Source organism: Chanodichthys erythropterus, chromosome 5 (assembly GCF_024489055.1).
Source record: "Chanodichthys erythropterus isolate Z2021 chromosome 5, ASM2448905v1, whole genome shotgun sequence".
In the NCBI taxonomy this organism is placed as follows: Eukaryota; Metazoa; Chordata; class Actinopteri; order Cypriniformes; family Xenocyprididae; genus Chanodichthys; species Chanodichthys erythropterus.
The window spans coordinates 28,171,005-28,190,589 of NC_090225.1; the positions used below are offsets into that span (position 1 = coordinate 28,171,005).

Sequence of the window (19,585 nt, forward strand, 5' to 3'; positions counted from 1 at the left end):
ATTTCTCATGCTCTCTCTCTTGCTCGTTCTTTCCAAGTATTGTGAATGAGGAAGTCTCTGTGGGGTCTCTGTCAGTGTAAACAGAGCCAAAGTATCTCCTGAACTTTAGTTTGCAGTGCTTCATTAATCCTGACCTTCTTAATTATGCATTAAACCAGACACACACATACTGAAGCATTCAGAGGCACTTTTCGTTGTCCACACACATTCATGCTAAAGAGGTCTACAATACCTGGAGAAAGCAATCTGTTGCTTTACCATACTTCTCAATGAGATGCATTGCTGTGCATCTCAATGGCAGTTGCTTGGCTGACACAGGACCCCTGGAAGTACACAATTTGAAATCTGCCATCTTGCTTGTGAGTTTTTGAGTGGTCTCCTGAGCTGTGAATGTCGTGCAGTTTGGGGCTGAATGCATTACAAGTAATGTGAGTTACATAAACAGAAAACTAGTATCTAGTAAAGTAACATTATTTTTAAATTTACAACATAATATCTGTTAATATTTTTAAAAAAGTAACTTTGTTTTACCATTTATTGCCCTACACCTCTCCTGTACCCGTGTTTGGAGAAATCAGGAGTACTGTAATTGCAGAAGCGTTGTGTGTGCTGTGTAAACATGACGGTTATTGTAGTTCTAGACTAAATGTGAGCAGGCATTTACTCATGACACTTGCACAAAAACAGATTCAGTATTCCTCCAAATGAACATGAACAAAAAAAATGAACAAAATTAACTCTCTCCCCACCAGCATTTTTGAAAAACGTTTGCAGACAGCGCCATTATTTTTGATCATTTTCACAAAAGTTTCATGGATCCCAGAATATTTTGTTGTGTGAAAATCTGAGCATCTGCTTACATATGCTATCGCTTTTTTTCTGCTTCTTCTTTGTCTGTGTTTTTGGATCAGGAGATTCTCTAGTCTTTTAGAAGATGTCATAGCGCCCCCTACCGTATAACAGTGAAAACACAGAAAGCCGGAAAATTCCGTCACTGGTGGGGAAGCGTTATCTCATAAAATGATCAGTTTGATGTTGTTCTCTGCTTTTATGGGTCAAAACAATGGTGAAACAGTTCACCTATAGATGTGCAGACAACACACACATGGCAAGGAAATATTTACAATTTGAATCTCTCGGTGGTAAAAATGGAAGCAAATTTCTGACGTTCGTTTTTGAGCTTGTCTGTGTATGTGTCAAAGACAAAGTTTGTCTAGTTTTTGCCCCTAAAGCTCAAGTGCAGCACAGTACATTCGGGTGATTCAGGATACCTCATTTTCACTGATGAAACTCCTGCTGTGTGTAAGAGCTGTAGCAGATGCTGTGTGAAGCTCAGCGTCCCACCTCATAACTCAACTGGAAATCATCTGCTCATCATTTGTGCCACCGGTGGTAGTGTGCACATGATGTCACACACTATGACAAGTATAAAATACAAAGTTTTGTATACGAGTGTAATAATAGTAACAGTTGTGACAGCTGTTGGCATTTATAGATTACCATTTAGCTTTAGATTGTTTTATTTAGGCTATAAAATTTTAGGTTAATACGCATTACCTCAAACACCATGGCATTTCCTTTAGATTGGCGGGTTGGAGCGCAGCAAAATCCAGATTATTCTGCATTCAGCAGATTCACTTTGTGTTCGGCAATGGACCTTGTTGGGAAACTAAATACTATATTGCTGATCTGGGAACATTTTGGATTCATGCCAAAACGAGAGAGGTGAACCAATAAATTGGGATGACTTCATTTATGTCTGTCTGTCTGAGGGTATGATGTAATTGACAGTCTGTCTGTGCATTTCATAAATAAAGAATGGAAGTTGAAGAGCAGGTACCTGCAGACTATGTTCACGCCCGAAAGTGAGATGAGGGTGAACGCTTTAAATCTCAAGAGCCATCTCCAGTCATGTCACCCATCCACGTTTGTTCAAGTGATGTCTTCAAGTTCCTGTGAATGCAAAAGCCCTGCTGGTCAGGTTGGTATCGAAGAGGCCTTCTTAAAACTGGCCAAATACAAACGAGACAGCGATAGATGGAAGATGTTAATGAGAGATGTGGCAAAGTATTTGGTGGTCGAGAATGCGCAGCTCCGCACTGCGGAGAAACCTGCCTTCAGAGAAATGATCCGGTCATTCGATAAACAATATGAGTTGCCAAGCAAAAAAAAATTTCAGTGTCATTCCCCAGTTATTCAAGAAAATCAAGTAGATCATCATTGCTGAACTGCAAGAAAGTGATTTCTTTTCCGCCAATACTGATATGTGGTCCAGCATTAACATGGCTTCATTTATGAGTCTGACCGTGCATTTCATAAATAAAGATTGGAAGTTGAAGAGCAGGTGCCTGCAGACTACGTTCACGCCCGAAAGTGAGATGAAAGAATTACTGGAGGGTGTTTCCATTGTCAATTCCAGTTAGAAATGGGTATCCATTGTACCTCTTTGCTTTCTAACAAAAAAGGTGTATATATACAGTACAGACCAAAAGTTTGGAACCACTAAGATTTTTAATGTTTTTAAAAGAAGTTTCGTCTGCTCACCAAGGCTACATTTATTTAATAAAAAATACAGTAAAAACAGTAATATTGTGAAATATTATTACAATTTAAAATAACTGTTTTCTATTTGAATATTTTTCACAATGTAATTTATTCCTGTGATGCAAAGCTGAATGTTCAGCATCATTACTCCAGTCTTCAGTGTCACATGATCCTTCAGAAATCAATCTAATATGCTGATCTGCTGCTCAAGAAACATTTAATGTGTACAATTGTACAAAATATTTGTGTACAATATTTTTTTTCAGGATTATTTGATGAATAGAAAGTTCAAAAGAACAGTGTTTATCTGAAATCTAATCATTTGTAACATTATAAATGTCGTTACTGCCACTTTTGATTGATTTAATGCATCCTTGCTGAATAAAAGTATTCATTTCTTTCATTTCTTTTCAAAAAAAATAAAAATAAAAATTCTTACTGACCCCAAACTTTTGAAAGGTAGTGTATAATGCTACAGAAGCTTTGTATTTCAGATAAATGCTGTTCTTTTGAACTTTCTATTCATCAAGGAATCCTGAAAAAAAAAAGTACACAACTGTTTTCAACATTGAAAATAATCATAAATGTTTCTTGAGCAGCAAATCAGCTTATTAGAATAATTTCTGAAGGATCATGTGACACTGAAGACTGGAGTAACGATGCTGAAAATTCAGCTTTGCATCGCAGGAATAAATTACTTTGTCAAATATATTTAAATAGTACACAGTTATTTTAAATTGTAATAATATTTCACAATATTACTGTTTTTTACTGTATTTTTAATTAAATAAATGTAGCCTTGGTGAGCAGACGAAACTTCTTTTAAAAACATTAAAAATCTTAGTGGTTCCAAACTTTTGGACTGTACTGTGTATATATATATATATAAACACAAGCATTAAAAAAACATGCATGTTTGTTAAGAAAAGAGTCTTGAAGTCTCTTTTGTGTGTGTGTGTATTTCAGAATGTATTTAATATGGGCATATTAATGTTGGTAAAAAACTGCCACGGTCACAGCTCTAACTTCAGGTAATCTTTCAGTCACACTAGTGCTCATAAAGCAGTGGAGGGACATGAATTGTGCAAAATTTGATACTTGACACATTTTTCTGTCATTTTCCAGTCTTTACTTGAGCTTGTGATTGATAAAACTGACATTTAGAACAGTGGTTGTCTCTAGAGATGTTATGCTGCCTTCATGTCATTGCCAGGAAGCTCCTACTTACAGTATGAGTTCTGAAGTATAATTACAATGCAATATGGTGTGATTTCAGATAAATTAGACATGTTGGACAATTTCATATTTCTTTCTCCCTCTTTCTCTTCCTGACAAGCACAATCTATTTATTATTCCTCAGAAGTGTGAAGTCGAAGCTTTATCTGTTTATTATTCTTGTGCTGTCACAGAGAATGATGGGAAAGGTAGTTTTGTAAAAAGTACGCTGGGGAATATAGCCCGCTGCCTCATAAACTGACAGTAAACAAAATGTGTGCAAACTACTGTAACTGTAGGGTCAGCATTCACAAAGAAAATTTGATCATGATCAACACCAGTTTGCTAAGTTTGCGCTCAAAATGAAAATGTATCACTGGTAATTACGCCATGGATTGTGCCGTTTATGACACTCATCTCGTAAATATTGTCCGTTTGAAAGGCACATTATGTAAGTTTTGCCACTAGAGGTCACTTATTAAAAACAGTAACAGAGGCGTAGCTTGAGATGCCTTGAAGGAGCATGGAATCATGGGAGTTGTCAGTCCAAAGGGACAGGTATCATGTTCATGAATGAGCTAATGTATGAAAGTTGTATTAACGTTACTGTGGTATGAAGCAGGGTGGGCCGAAAGCCTGGGACGTTTTACATCGCTGTTTTTATAATGCTTATATGCCACAGATGGCCACTGTCGCTCCTCTCATTTTGTTGTGTTTGTTTATTTTACGATTTAAGTTGTTTGATCACTTAAATTCACATTATTTTACTTCATCCTAATGAAATAGCCGCCAGTGCTGAATTACTACTCATTCAGGTCACTTTATTTGACAAATCAAATTCGTGGGGTAATGCAGCTCTGCTTTGGTCAAAATAATCATGATAAAAATACATTTGAGTGTGTTGAAAGTTAAAACGTTACTCTTTGCTTTCGCTCAGTGGCTGATATGAGACATTTGTTGCATTTCAGTAAGCTAGATTGATATTAAAATATAGTATTAATAAAAGATGGATGACTTGTGTTGCTAAATGGAATGTAGTTAATTTTAAAATATATTGTATGTTGGAGAAAATGCTGTATTACTGTTACTACAAATAAAGCTCTTTCTGATTATGCTATGTTAGCCACTTGACAAAATAGTGTTGTCTTTGAGGCATGGTACAAACATGTTACTCGCGGTAAATCAAGAAAACAAGAGATTTCAACAATAGCACTAATAAGCATAGCAAGGATAAAGGTATCCAAACAGTTGCTGACCTAATTATCCGAAAAAAACTTACATATTGTGTCTTTAAAGGCATTGCACTTCTCTACTGTTGTTTTCTGGTGTTATGTTGATCTAACTGATGGTGAAAGACATCTATAGATGTGCAGACAACACACACACACACACACACACACACACACACACACACACACACACACACACACACATACTTGTTTTTGTGAAATGTGGGGACATTCCATAGGCGTAATGGTTTTTATACTGTACAAACCGTATTTTCTATCCCCCTACACTACCCCTATCCCTAAACCTAACCCTCACAGGAAACTGTGCACACTTTTACTTTGTCACAAAAACTCATTCTGTATGATTTATAAGCCTTTTGAAAAGTGGGGACATGCTGAATGTCCTCATATTTCACCTCTTTTTGTAATACCTATGTCATACCCATGTCATTATACACATTTGTGTCCTGATATTTCACAAAAACAAGTACACACAAACACACACACACACACACACACACATGTTTGTTTTTGTGAATTGTGGGGACTTTCCATAGACTTCAATGCATTTTACACTGAACAAACTGTACATTCTATCCCCCTACCCTGCCCCTACCCCTAAACCTAACCCTCACAGGAAACTGTGCAAACTTTTACTTTTTCACAAAAACTCATTCTATATGATTTATAAACCCATTTACATTGTGGGGACCGCTGGCTGGTCCCCACGATGTAGGTGAACTCAGGTTTATATTACATCATGGGGACATTTGGTCCCCACAATGTAATATAAACAAAAGCACACACACACACACACACACACACACACACACACACACACACACACACACACACACACACACACACACACACACACACACACACACACACACACACACACACACACACACACACACACACACACACACACACACACACACACACCTATATTACAAACAGGGGACTATCACTCTACACCCACCAAGAGGGGACTAGTGTTTCGGGTCATTTTGAAAAAATTAAAAATGACATACAAAATTTTCTTTTAAGGTCTTTTTTCATAATATAACTTCAAATGGGCATTTTTTTTTATTTTTTTTTAAATATGCCAAGAGGGGACCTGCAACTCTGGCTGATGTCTACCTATCCAACAGGGGACCTGCATAGCCTGCAATGGAGCTATGTGTGAACAGTGAACTGGCAGTGAAAACATTATGTAACTTTATATAATTATGTAATGTTTACACAGGCATAAGGGATCACAGTAGGCATAAACATACACAATATACAAATAAAAAAAATAATGACCAAACCATCAGTTATTAAAAATTTTAAACGTTGAATTGCTTGAGGAAAATCCATTTGAATCAGTTTTAAATACAACGGGGGAAAAAATAGTCAGTGAGATGGCAACAGTTCAAAAGCTAATGTTTTGGACATTACAGAAGAGTATTTTCTTTAAGAAATGTATTTTCTGTTGTGGCTCATACAGTATATGATCAGTCCACATATCCCATTTAAGCTTATTGTTTAAGCTTATTGTCAAGTATACCAAGATATTTATAATTTTGGACTGATTGTACTGGCTTCCTATTAATTAAAAAAATAATTTATGCTCTCTAAAACTAATAGACATTTTCTTTGTTTTGGAGATGTTTACAGTGAGATTTGATTCCTTGCACCAATTTAAAAAGATTGAGGACTGGACTGTGTTCCTCCTGCCCATCATATAAGAGACTCACTAGCCATGTTTCCACTGTTGAGCCAAAAACTTCAAAACTTGCTGCATTAAAAAATCCTCAGTTGGCTCAATTAAATTATGTGAACTGAACACTGGCACTTCATTTCTTAAACCAACCAAACATTTTCAATCACACAATCAACATAAAAATTAAGTTTGACCTAAAAATAAATAAGTAAAAATCTATTACAGTGTATTTTTTTATGGCAAGAACTAAGTTCAAAAGTTTAAATCTAGCAGAAACAGGTATAAGGTAACAATTGCAGGTCACCATGTTATCAGGTTAGTGATTATATTAAACAAATGGATACTGGTCCCCTGTTAGATGGTGTGAAATGATCTGGTTGCTTTGCCAGTTCTTCAGTTTCATTCATTTTGACCTTTAAAAATCTTTTTACAGTGTATTTTAATAACAAGAATAGGTGTTTTAGTGTTTTTATGAACATTGCTGCTACATTCAAAGATATACAGAATACAAAATATTGCTAAATATAAAGGTATAAATATAAAAATATTATTTAACGTCACTGAACCAACCTACCAATTTCAACAAAACTAGGCTTTATGGGTTAAATCAAGCAGAAATAGCTCTTTAAGGTAACAATTGCAGGTCATCACTTTATACAGTGAAATTTGATTTGATTAAACAACATGCCTTTGGTCCCCTGTTTGATGGTAAATTGCGACATCTGTTTGGTTACTTTGCCATTTCTTACCATCACAAACACACTAAATATTTTGGAGGTCAGATCTCAAAATTGTATGTTGACTTGCTGCATTGCTGCCAAATTGTCAGTTATCTCAATTAAATTATGTGAACTTAACTGACACTTTAGCTGAACCAACTGAAGATTTTCAATGCAGGAATCAACATAAAACTGAGTTTTGTCCTTTAAAATCTTTCTACTGTGATGAACATCATGAACATTGCTATTACATTCAGAGATAGTCAGAATAGGAAATATTGCTAAATATAAAGGCAACCAAGCAGGTGTCACTTTACCATCTAACAGGGGACCAGTGTCCTTTTGTGTAATGAAATCAATATAACATGCACATTTTGCTGCTGCTTAACTTCACCATGTGCACTTTAACTTGTGTGAAAATGGGCATGGAATGGTGAATAAAAAATGGCAACCTATTATGGTAACCTGTTATTATAATGGTGAATTAGCGAATTTTGTTCAAGTCAATTATTAAACCTTACTGAACCAACCTAAATACTTTAATTTATAACAACAAAACAAAGTTTTATGGGTTAAATCAAGCACAAATAGCTCTTTGAAGTAATACCACTTTATACAGTGAATATTGATTCAATTAAACACACACACACACACACACACACACACGTCAATGTCTCTAAACTAATGATGTAAACTATACATGGACCCCTTTGGCTCACTATAATATTACCAGTTAAAATTAACCAATTTGTATATAAACATTTAAATTGCACAAAAGGCAGTTTTTATAATAATATAAGTTTTTATAATTATTATAATAACTTTTTAATGACATTATTATGTTTTCATTCCAATTAGTTTTTTTTTAATAGAATTTAGTTTTTATTTAGCAAAATGCTACTCTCTAGTGTTATTTTTTCTAGCTGACTGACGAGTTCTGGTCATTGAATGGCTTTCCTAAGGTAAATGACATTGTGTTATTACACGACACAAGCTGTTTGACGTATTTCCGTGGTACAAACACTGATTGATTGAGCGATTACATGAGACAGATACAGATTTCGGTAAGTTGCGTACTATATTTTCCAACATACCATCTCATGTTCATTCATGTTTAATTTGTGCTATAACTAGTAGTAAAGTGGAAGAGATGCGCTGTGCTGCAGCTTCGTTTGAACTTGAATTTGCTACAGTTATCTGTTACATCACATTATTGCAGATTCAGACTACACGGTATCAGCCCGATTTTGGCACGATCTGTTTGACGTAGGGTGTCGTGGTGATTCGTAAACAATGAGCATTGAGATGTCATAGTGGATGTCTTTGTCTGTGATGCTTCATGACAATTTCAGTTCTACGCGACAGGTTCTGTCACATCTGTGACATTGACCAATATTCACAGCAATGCCATCTTTGATTTTTAATGGGAATGAAAGCTCTCTTCAGTGGGTTGTACTGTTATTTCATGTGTTTTTGGATTGTTCTGCTGATAAAACATTACAAAAAACAACATGAGCTGTGGAAAACTATAAGTGATCCAGGAGCTTTATACAGCTTTTTACAGTGGATGCCATTGAAAACACAGTAAGTCTATCCCTCACAGCCTCATTTTCATACCTGTCAAGGTGCTGTTCTGAATAAGGTCTATAGGGGTACAGAAGCTCTTTCGTACACAGCTTTCAAACATGTTGAAACAAAAGAGAGATGATAGTATTATTGCAGCTAGGTGGAATTATGCAATGGATTATGTAATTGTTTTTATTTTACCTCTAGGGTACTGTTAAGGTGCGGTCACATTACACCCAATTTTTCGTTCACAAAAAAAAAAAAATTGTAGTGATGTATAAAGCACATCACACAAAATCGCTTTCAAACCAAGTTTTCTGTTGGTCAACGAAAAGCAAATCCATGCGACAAATCTATTTAGGGAAATTCAACGCTCTCATTCAAAATCCCTGATCATGTAGATTCCTATTGAAATGACTGTACTTCTACAGAAATTTGCAGAACAGCGTGATAAATGTGACCGCACATCGGTACCGTAGAACCAAAGATCCCTCCATTGCTGGTAACAGAAGTATGCAGGTAAATTAAAGATTATTGTGAGCTATAACATTTTTTCTGATAACCGATAGTTCCAAAAAGCAAATCTCAGTGCTGATTAATCAGGAAAACTGATATATCAATCATTCTAATTAAAAAAAATATATATATATATATATCACTGCTTTTAATATTTTTTTGACTGGGTCCCTCTCAGTATATTGTCTAGACATTCTCAGGTCAGGTAGCAGAGTTCTGGTTTGTTGGTGGCCATACATCTTCACAAAACAGAAGAATGCAGAAAACAAGCCCAAGCGATTCTGTGTGTCAGTAAATTGCATGAGAATCCTTGTGTTTTCTCGCTTCTCTATTCTCGAGTGGCTCTTAAGTGTTGACACCAGCAGCAGGTTGTCACCTTGCTCTGTGGAATCAATATGCTGTATATTTACTCAATTTGTTTTAATAAGCTCTCATCTTCTCTCAAAATTAATTTACGTGTCTCTCATCCATATTTCCCACTGCTTCATTGTGCAGTGAATTTACTGGAGCACAGATAAAACTCACACTAATTAAAAAGAGTTGGCCCTGTGTATGCGTGAGTGTGTTGTTCCGAGTGTTTCTGGAGAATGTAACCGGCTAATAGGTTATTTGCACAGCTCATGGCTCCTGGGTCTCACGTTATATATGTGTTTCTCACAGTCACAGTCTGTGATGCTGTAATCACCTCATCTTTAATTCCACTTCCTCTGTTCCAGACAGTCATACGTGTTACACACACAGTATAGACACTAACATATAAATACAGTTTTCATTGAATATGCTGAACGCAGTTTAATATTATTGTGTGTGTGTGTTTTATTTTACACAAGAATTTGCTCATTTTAAACTTCCTGGAGTAATTTAAACTGCCTTTTTTTTTAGCCTTAATAGTTTTTGACACCTAGGGCCCTATCATACACTCAGCGCAATGCGCCACCAGGCGCGACACAAGTGTTTTTTGCTAGTTTCAGCCCTATTTGCAGTAATGACAATGAAATTGGCTAATTATTTGACCAATCGTGGTAATACACATGTATTTAAACTGACTTGCCAGGTTGAGGGTGTCTATATTCCACCATGTAAATAGCGAATCCGCCATTGTGCAAGTGCATCTGGCTTTTAAAGGTAATGAGAGATGACACTCTGATTGGTTTATTGCATGTTACTTAGACCCAAAACACAGAGACTAGGTACAACCCTTTTGGACCATGCACCCAGTGCACCGACCATTTTTTTCCTTCGTTAAACTAGCAAAAGTGAATTCGGACATGCCCTAAGTGCACCCAAGAATGTAATACCAGCATCAAAACAACAGTACTTGAGTAAAATGACTGTTTGTATCTCTTTGATTTGCTCACATAAAAAAGAAACATGGGTGTTGCCCTATTTTATTTTTTATTGTACTAAAGATACTGGCCAAAGTATCTCAAGACCCCAAGGCCCCCATTTCCAAAGCTTTTTGAAGAGATTTTGAGGCAGCATAGGTGCTTTCCGACACAGGTTCAGTCACATATGGTCAGTGATTCTGTACAGTCCAGTGTTGTTAATGTTAACTAAAACTTAAAAAAAAGAAAAAAAAAGAAAAAGGTATTTGTTGCGTGAAGCAGGCGGGGACCGAGAGTTGTGAGAAGCTGTTCCCATTGTTGTTTTAAATGTGGCCAATATCAGACCAATATCGAAAAATGAATGCAGAGTTTTTAGAACATTTACGATGTTTTGCTTGTATATGGAGCTGCCACTTATGAGCTCTGACACATCACTGTCCTTCACTGACTACCTTTCACAACTGGCTTGATAACTTTGGATAAATTCTTGTGACTCCCATGAGCGCAGAATTGTGACGAATGCCGATCTAGAGTGATGTAAAAGATGCATGAATTCTGATATGACTTTATTATTATAAAAACTTTTTTTTTTTTTTTTTTCAAAATGCAATAAGTCCATTAAACTTTTTTTTTTTTTTTTTTTTTTCAAAATGCAATTAATCCATCAATATAAAATTGATTTGTCATATTGAAAATACAGAGCAAAGTAAGTTGATTCACATATATGTCAGCCTCTGAGCTTTGTCAATACTAATCTTATATACAGGCATTTTATTAAAAATATTCAGCCGTCGCTCCCAAAGTGAATTCAACGAGTCATCTTGATAATGTTATAAATTCATTATGTCTCCGTTTGCCATTACCGATTAAAGAGTATCTGGTGCCACCGCACAGTTAAAATAAACACATTTACTGAGTACATTGGTATTAAAAACGGCTTTTAAAAACTGTTCATGATTCAATTTGATGGAACAAGCAACAGCCGGCATTGTTCCTCCTCCCGACTCGAGTGCCTCGTCTTCTTAATCTCCTCACGTAAATGATTACATTTCGATGACTATTGTTTCTTCCTCACCGCAGAAACCACCACAGGTTCATCAACGCCGTCAAAATTATTATTTTTTTGTTTTTGTTGATCACAAAGTAAGGAAAACTAGGATGCCAGCTGTATTCAGGGTGGCGCCATTACTGTTTACAATGCGTGGAATGGTGCGCTGTAATTGGTTGAGCGGATATGTTGCATTTTGCAGAGAAGGGAGACAGCCGTTTGTCGCGTTTTGGAAAGAAAGGGAGAACACATGATAGAATAACACGACGGATATTGCTTTTTGTGCAAAATTAATGAATGACTTTTCAATACCGACCAAATACAATACAGATTTTGGCGTAAACTCATTTAAAAAACAAAAAACAAAAAGGAGTTTATCGCGTTTTGGAACCAAACTCTTCATATGGCCCAAATCAAAATCGAAAAGATCAGATTCCATGTTGTTTGTGCTGTTCACAGACTCGGACTTGACCTTCTTCAGGTCTTTATCTGACTGTGACTTGAATGAGCTGGTTTCGACAACAAAACTTTGCTGTACAAAAACAGCACAGAACAGAGCAATGAAGGCACACAGGAAGTGAAAGAGCGAAAGAATGACAAACAACTATACAGACAAGGAAACACATAGACAAAACACTGACAACAACATGAACTCTCATGAGGGAATTCACTAAGAATGAAATGTGGACACTGGTAGTGTTGTGTATTTGCACATGCTGCCCGGATTGTTTTAGCCTCTGATTTACTAAAGAAATTATGCAAATAAGGTGATGACAACAATAAGCCAATAAAATCTGTGCAGTTTACACATTGCAGCTCCCCAACTTGGGCACTAAATTGTGAAGAATACAGCAGACTATTACAGTCTGACATACTTTATTTTGACTGTACGATTGTTATTTACATGCTATTATTTCATTGACGTATTTCTTTGCTCATATGTGTCACATACTGTATGAACAAAAAATCGGATTTGGGCCACATTTAGCCTAACTGCAGTCCGAACATAGCCTAACTGAAATAAAATAAATTTAAGTTGAAGTACTAAAATTACTGAAACTAAAACAAATAAATGAAATAAATTATGGCTAATTAGATTAAAAAAAGAAAAAAAAAAGAAAATCATAAAAATGACAAAAGCACTATTACTAAAACTAGATTTAAATAGAAAACTGTAAATATAAAAATAAAAGCTAATTCAAAATATTAACAAATACAATAGCATATAAATAACAATCGTACAGTTACAGTAAAGTATGTCAGATTGTGGTAGTCTGCTGTATTGTTCATAATTGAGTGAGCAAGTTGGGGAGCTGCACTGTGTAAACAGCTTTCGGCATAGATTATATTGGCCTGATGTTGTCGTCAACTTATTTGCATAATTCCTTTAGTAAATCGGAGGCTAAAACAATGCAGGCCGCATGTGCAAATAAACAACGCTACCAGTGTTTGTATTTCAGTCTTAGTGAATTCCCTCAAGAGAGGTCATGTTGTTGTCAGTGCTTTGTCTGTGCTCTTTCCTTTCTGTCTAGTTATTTGTCATTCTTTCACTCTTTCCATTCCTGCGAGCCTCCATTTCTCTGTTCTGTGCTGTTTTTGTATGTCGTTTCTTTTCTTTTTCTTTTTTTTTTTGTCTTCTCTCACTCTTTTATATTCCTCTCTGACCCATTGGCTTGCTCACTGTTATTACCTCTATTTTCCGAAGTGCTCATCTCCCCCATTTTTCTCTCTGTCTCGTCCTCCTCCTTTCACACTCTCCACACTCTCTGAAGGAGCAATACAGATAAACGCCAGTGCTCTGAAGGTTACAACATGCATTCAGCTTCAAGGACTCTTCCTGTATGAGAGTCATCCTTGCCTCCTGCCTCACCAAGGAGCCAATCACCATCTTATTTCAGTCTCGCGCCACGTGTTTCCTTGGGCCAAAAATATACTCAGCGCTAGTATGCAAACGTGAATGCTTGGTCAATGCATTGCAAGGACAGAGTCCCCTTGTAAATACTTAATGGTGGTTTCAAAGCGGATGTTGGTTCCCGGTATGTGATGCTGTTGTTGCCCTTTACTTCGTAGGTAGCTTAACCAGCAAGATGCCTTTGTTTTACAAGTTTCACCAGAAAGACCACACTGAAAACCAGTAATAACCAGCCTGGAAATTCAATCTGGTGTCAATCCTCCCCAGTTGGAACTCCCAGCACATATTAGTCACAGTGTCCTCTGTGTCTCAAGCCCAGCTCTCCACACCATCTGTCTACATGGGGAAGTGTCTCCGCCGAGCCCAACTCACATTGTCAGTGTTCTCTGAAAAAGCTTAGTCATCTCTGATAAAGCTAACAGAGTGGATTTTAACTTGCTCCTTAGAGGTGCTTTAATAGGGGATTTTATAAAATGCTAAATTGATAGTGGGTTTTTATTATATTAAATTCTATTATATGGTATTACACTGTACATTTTTTTTTTTCATATCCAGTTTTGTCAGATATGCAAGCAAAGGTGTTTGTTTAAAGAGCTAAAAATGACAATATACTAATGTTATTCTAAACCTATATTCTTTTATTCCTCCGTGGAACTTGATCATAACTTGATCTTTGGCTTAGCTCTTGAATTTCATTTGCACCTTTATGTATTCAGACTCAAAGATGCCTAGCATCATGTTTGGAGTCACTGATGCCAAACGGCAAAGTTTTGTAGTCAAAACCAGTTCAAGTCACAGTCTGGGCAGAGACCTGAGTAGGTTGGGTCAGAGTAAATATAAAGACCTGAAGAAGGTCAAGTCAAAGTCTAGACCAAGTCCTAATGCTCCAGAGTCCATTACAAGACAAAGACTGTGAAAATATAACACTGCCAAAGGTTCTTGCATGATGCACATGTAAATATGTGGAAGTGCAAATGTGATTTGATCGCTAAAAGACCAGATTTTTCAGTAAATAATGGTTTAACTTCATGTATTTTTCTTCACATGAAGCTATCAGAAGACTTAAAAATATGGTGCAGTAGACATGTGCACTTTTATGTTGCAGTTTTTGTCCTTTTTGTAGCTTGAAAATCCCAGGCCACTACACACTTTTGTGTTTAAAGTAGGAGTATTGTAGTCAAAACCAGCTCATTCGAGACCAGGCCAAGACCTGAGTAGATTGAGTCTGAGTAAAAACAGAGACCTGATGAGGGTCAAATCTGAGTGCCGAGTCCAAATACAGGACCAAGACCCAGAAAATATGGTTTTTGTCTCGGACTTGAGACGGACCGAAGTACTACAACAGTGCTGTAGGTTCTTGTGTCAAATTTGAATGAGCGGAAGTGCATGTAAACTAATCAGCTCAAATTAAATTATTAATTTATAGGGAATTTTAAAAGGAGTCGCTTAGTTTACGACCGAGCAACTGAATCATCCAACGTTCATTTGCTTGGGCTGTAACCATAAGCTCTTTCAGCGGATATGAATATCTTGAAAGCACTATTTACTAGCAAGGTAACATAGATCGCAGTTTAAGGCAGTACATTTATAAGCACATAACACAAGACACTTCTTTTAAAAATCTACAGGAGACTTTATTGATTATTCTAACACAAACACGCACACACAAACACACATTCATACATGTTGCAGAAAGAAAGAAAGTGAGAAAGAAAGAGTTTTAAGAGAGAAAGAAACGATGAGCATGATTTCAAGCAAAATATGCATTTCATAAGACCTGACCTGAACGAACCATGAATCACAGTAATTTAATGCACCAGTTCAGGTATAGAATCTGAAGGGACTTGCTTGTCGATGTCTTTGAATGCGGATTCCCTTGTCGGCGTCCTTTGTGTTGGAGAGAAGGATTTTCGGGGTTCGCTGGTTTGTTGTGGAAAAGCCAATCACGTTTGGGCGTGCTGGCAAACAAATTAAGTCTCTTGGCATGGCTGGAGGTTAAAGTTGACGTGGCAAATTTCGTTGGTTAAACTTTGCGGCAAAACTTAACTTAGAACACAAGACTCTCAACGTAAAAAGAAAAGAAAGTTACAGTAAAAGAAAAGGAGCGTGAGTGAGAAGTTGGATGGATTGTCTGCCCTTCATCATCTGTTCTTTGTCTTAAGCCATATTACTCTTATTCGTTGTTGTTCTGACTGTTTTTACTACTTAACCTTAGGTGTCTGTCCCACCTCTTTGAGGAGTTCTTCTGACCAATCAGGTATCATCTTTGTTTTAAAGGTGGCTTTCGTCCTCCCATGATCATAAACTAAGTGTTATCTCAGGGTCTCTTGAATTCCCACTCTCCGCAGAGAATATACAAGATTACAATTTAGACCTGATTTCTTTAAAAATAATAAGATATATTTTACACAGATTTCATTCAAGCCAAACTCTAAATTGAATATAGAGATTTGCATTCATACCAGACAAGGCATACTTTTAATCAACCATTCAAAAGTTATATACAATTACATGAATTATGAGTGTTCTAAGCATAAATGGTCACAGGTATAATTTGTAAACGTGATATAGAATTATGTTGTCGAATGGTGTTTGATAAGTCCATTTAGAATTGTCTTGAAACACTTCGACGCAGTTTATTTGTAGAAAAGGTCTCTGTGGGTTTTTTTGTAAAGTTTCAACTGTGTCACTCAGAGGTCACTCAGAGAAAACAGACCTGCAGTGTCTCTCTGTCTCTTTTGATCTGGAGATCATAGACTCTTTATCTTCTTGTGGTTCACGTTGCATTGTCTTTTCGACCATTTGTCTTTACAAATGGCTTCAGTTCGGCACCTTTCTCCAGAAAGCATGCGTGGCTATAAAATACTTAGCAGGGGGTTGTTGGTAGACTCACTGGAGTTGCTTGTGGCGTTTGAGTCTTCCAATGTTGATTTGGGCTTATGGGGTGCTGAGATAGGTTTGTATGGAGTTATGTTTGAAAGAATCATCTGAAAGATTAATTTGTCTGGTTCGTCCTCAATTCCTACATGCAAATGGGATTTGAGAGTTACAAGACCAGGTTTTTGAGTAAATCATGGTTTAACTGCATGCATTTTCCCCACAAAAGGCTATAAAAAGGCTTAAAATATAGTACACTCTTATAAAAAAATAAAATCTTTATTGGGATCTGTGGTTCCATGAAGAACCTTAAACATCCATGGAACCTTTCCAGTGCTCAAAAAGGTTCTTTATAGTGGAAAGAGGTTCTTTAGATTATTAAGTTCTTCACATTAAGAAAGAAATGATTCTTTTAAGTACTGTTCACTGAAAGGTTCTTTGGGGAACCCAAAAATGGCATTCTTTAATGGCATCGCTGACATCTTTTATGTGCATTTTTGTCCTTTTTGGAACTTCAGAACCCCTTCATTATGTTTAAAGCTTGGACATTCTTCAGAACAGTCATTCCTTTTGTGTTCAACATTCTTAAAAGTAAAATATCATTCTTGAAAGTAACACGGAAAGTGTAAAGATGTCACTTCCTCAGTAGGGTTTTCCAAGTTTTGTGGAACATCCATTTTTCAACTTGCAGTTTTAATTCTAAGACAAACTATCTGCTAATCATACACATTTGGTATTCAGCTCACAGTCTAAGCTAAATCCACTGTCCCTTTAAGATGAAATATTGATGAATATGTTGAGTCTTGATGCCAGCAATGACCATAAATGACCTTGAGAAAGTGTCCAGACTCTCTGGGGCTGCTTATGATTCCAGATGAAAGACAATTGATTGTCTCCGTGCTTTCAGCATTGAAATTCCGTCGCTGTGTATCTTTAAAGAGCCAAGTCATCGCTAATGCACAGTGTCCCTGTCTTTAAAGGACTGACTTGTTGATCAGGCTCCCCCAAGAGAATGTATCAGTTGAAAAAGGTCACGTGTGTAATATGAAGGCACTTTCTGCTCATCAGGAATACAAGCGCCGCTCTGTCCCCAAAGTAACTGGATTTGAAAATGACTTTTATTTATGCTTTTTTTTTTTTACAGTGTCGAGGCGAGCTGACAATCTCAAATGCACTTGCTGGGGAGACTTTATTCTTTCCCGTCTCTTAGTTTTGTGCTCAGTTTTCACGTTGTGTGTGTGTTTTTGTTTGGATCAATGCTTTTTCTAAATGTCACAAGTTCACATCCTGGAAATTGCTTTTTATCTCAGAGTGCATTTGCAGTGTTATTTTTGTCCAAAGCTTTTCCCTTTACTCTGAGTTATCAGGAAAACTGCGGGCTCCATTATTGTGAATTAGAGGTTATCGTGTGAACTGTAGACGTAAACGTACCGTTCAAATCAAAAGGGTCATCTCGCTGCTACACTGTTGTTTAACATTTTTGTCATGGAATACAAATGCAAAGTCAAAAATGCACTGCCGTGTGACTAAATTGATATTGACCAGCATATTTTATGTCACAGCAGCCTTTAAAGCGTCCATCAACTAATGATCAATGCTAATTTCCATTCCTGCATTTCTCTATAGGGATCTAGTATAGTGTTGCTATAGCCGCTTCGTTTCCCAGCATGTGGCCCATCTTTGTTACAGCCTGTATTAGAAGTTTCCTCTATTACAGGGAAGTGCGATAAGGCTTAGCTGGTGGTCCGTTCACCTGGAGCGAGAAGAGTCTTTCTTTTACTCTGCTGAAAAATCAACCCTCAGGGACTGCTGGTGAAAATGGACAAAATTAGATTCACGCCTTTATTTTGTCTGTCTGTCTTTTTGTTTTGTTTTTTTTGCTTACACCAAAAAAATTAACAGAGAAGTGTTTCAGGCAAAATAACTGTTCAAACATTCTGCTGTTTTACAGGTAGAAATGTTCAACAAATGGAGGTAAAGCCAAATGGTTGAGCATTGCAGTTTAATAATTGGTGCGTGAATCGACATGATCTAAAAATTTGATACAATTTCATTCATTAAAAAGTATTGTAAAATATAATTTAAAAATAAAATGAGAATATGTCTTTGGATGTTTTTAAAAAGGAGAGAAGAATTTAGCATACATGTTTTATGCACTACTAGTTTTATTTTATTTTGAAGCTTGGAAATGTGGTCACTATAAAAAATAAATAAATAAATAAATTAAAACTTGCAAGTGGTTTTGTCTGTTTTCATTGAATTGTTTCTAGTTTACTTCCCAGTTTGTTCAGTAGTTCAGTCTTCCTCATTTCCTCCATGTTTGTCTCCTAAGTTACAGATTTGATTAAAGTCTTAGTTTAGGTGTGTCTTATTAATTAGTATTGTTAGCTCCTCTGTTTCCTATGTTTATAAGCCCTCAGTTTCTCTCTGTTCTTTGCCTAGTCACTGTTATCACTAGATGTCTTTGCACTACCTGTTTGCCTCATTTTTTAAATGGAATTAAACCTTTTGAGTTTTCTTGGAACCTAAGGCTGGCACAAAAAATCTGTTTTGTTTTTTTTGCTCACATCTGCCATAGATCGGAATTTGTTGCACATGTGTGAACACAAAAATTCGCACAAGATGCAATTTTTTTTTTTTTTATGAGCCATCTCCAAATATGGTTTTAAATCAGATACATATCCGATATCTGGACATGCGACCTACGTCTAAGCACGCATATCCGTTTTTCCTTGGAATTCCAAACCACAAGGCGAGGGTGGCACATTTGCTCACTAAAAGGTGCTTTTGTGTTGTATTATGAAGCTGACGTGTCTGTACGCACTCACACTAAAAAATTGCAACTTTATTATTGACTTAGTCTCTTTTGTTCCTTAAAAGAAATTGCATGCACAAGCGTACACATTCAGCAGCTGAATTGCAATCT

At 36.5% G+C, this 19,585-nt stretch overlaps 1 protein-coding gene across 3 annotated transcripts in view; it reads left to right on the forward strand.

Moving 5' to 3' along the window:
• Window positions 1-19,585, forward strand: part of prkn (parkin RBR E3 ubiquitin protein ligase) — a 199,078-nt gene that overhangs the window by 57,551 nt on the left and 121,942 nt on the right. The gene's annotated exons all lie outside the window — the stretch shown is intronic.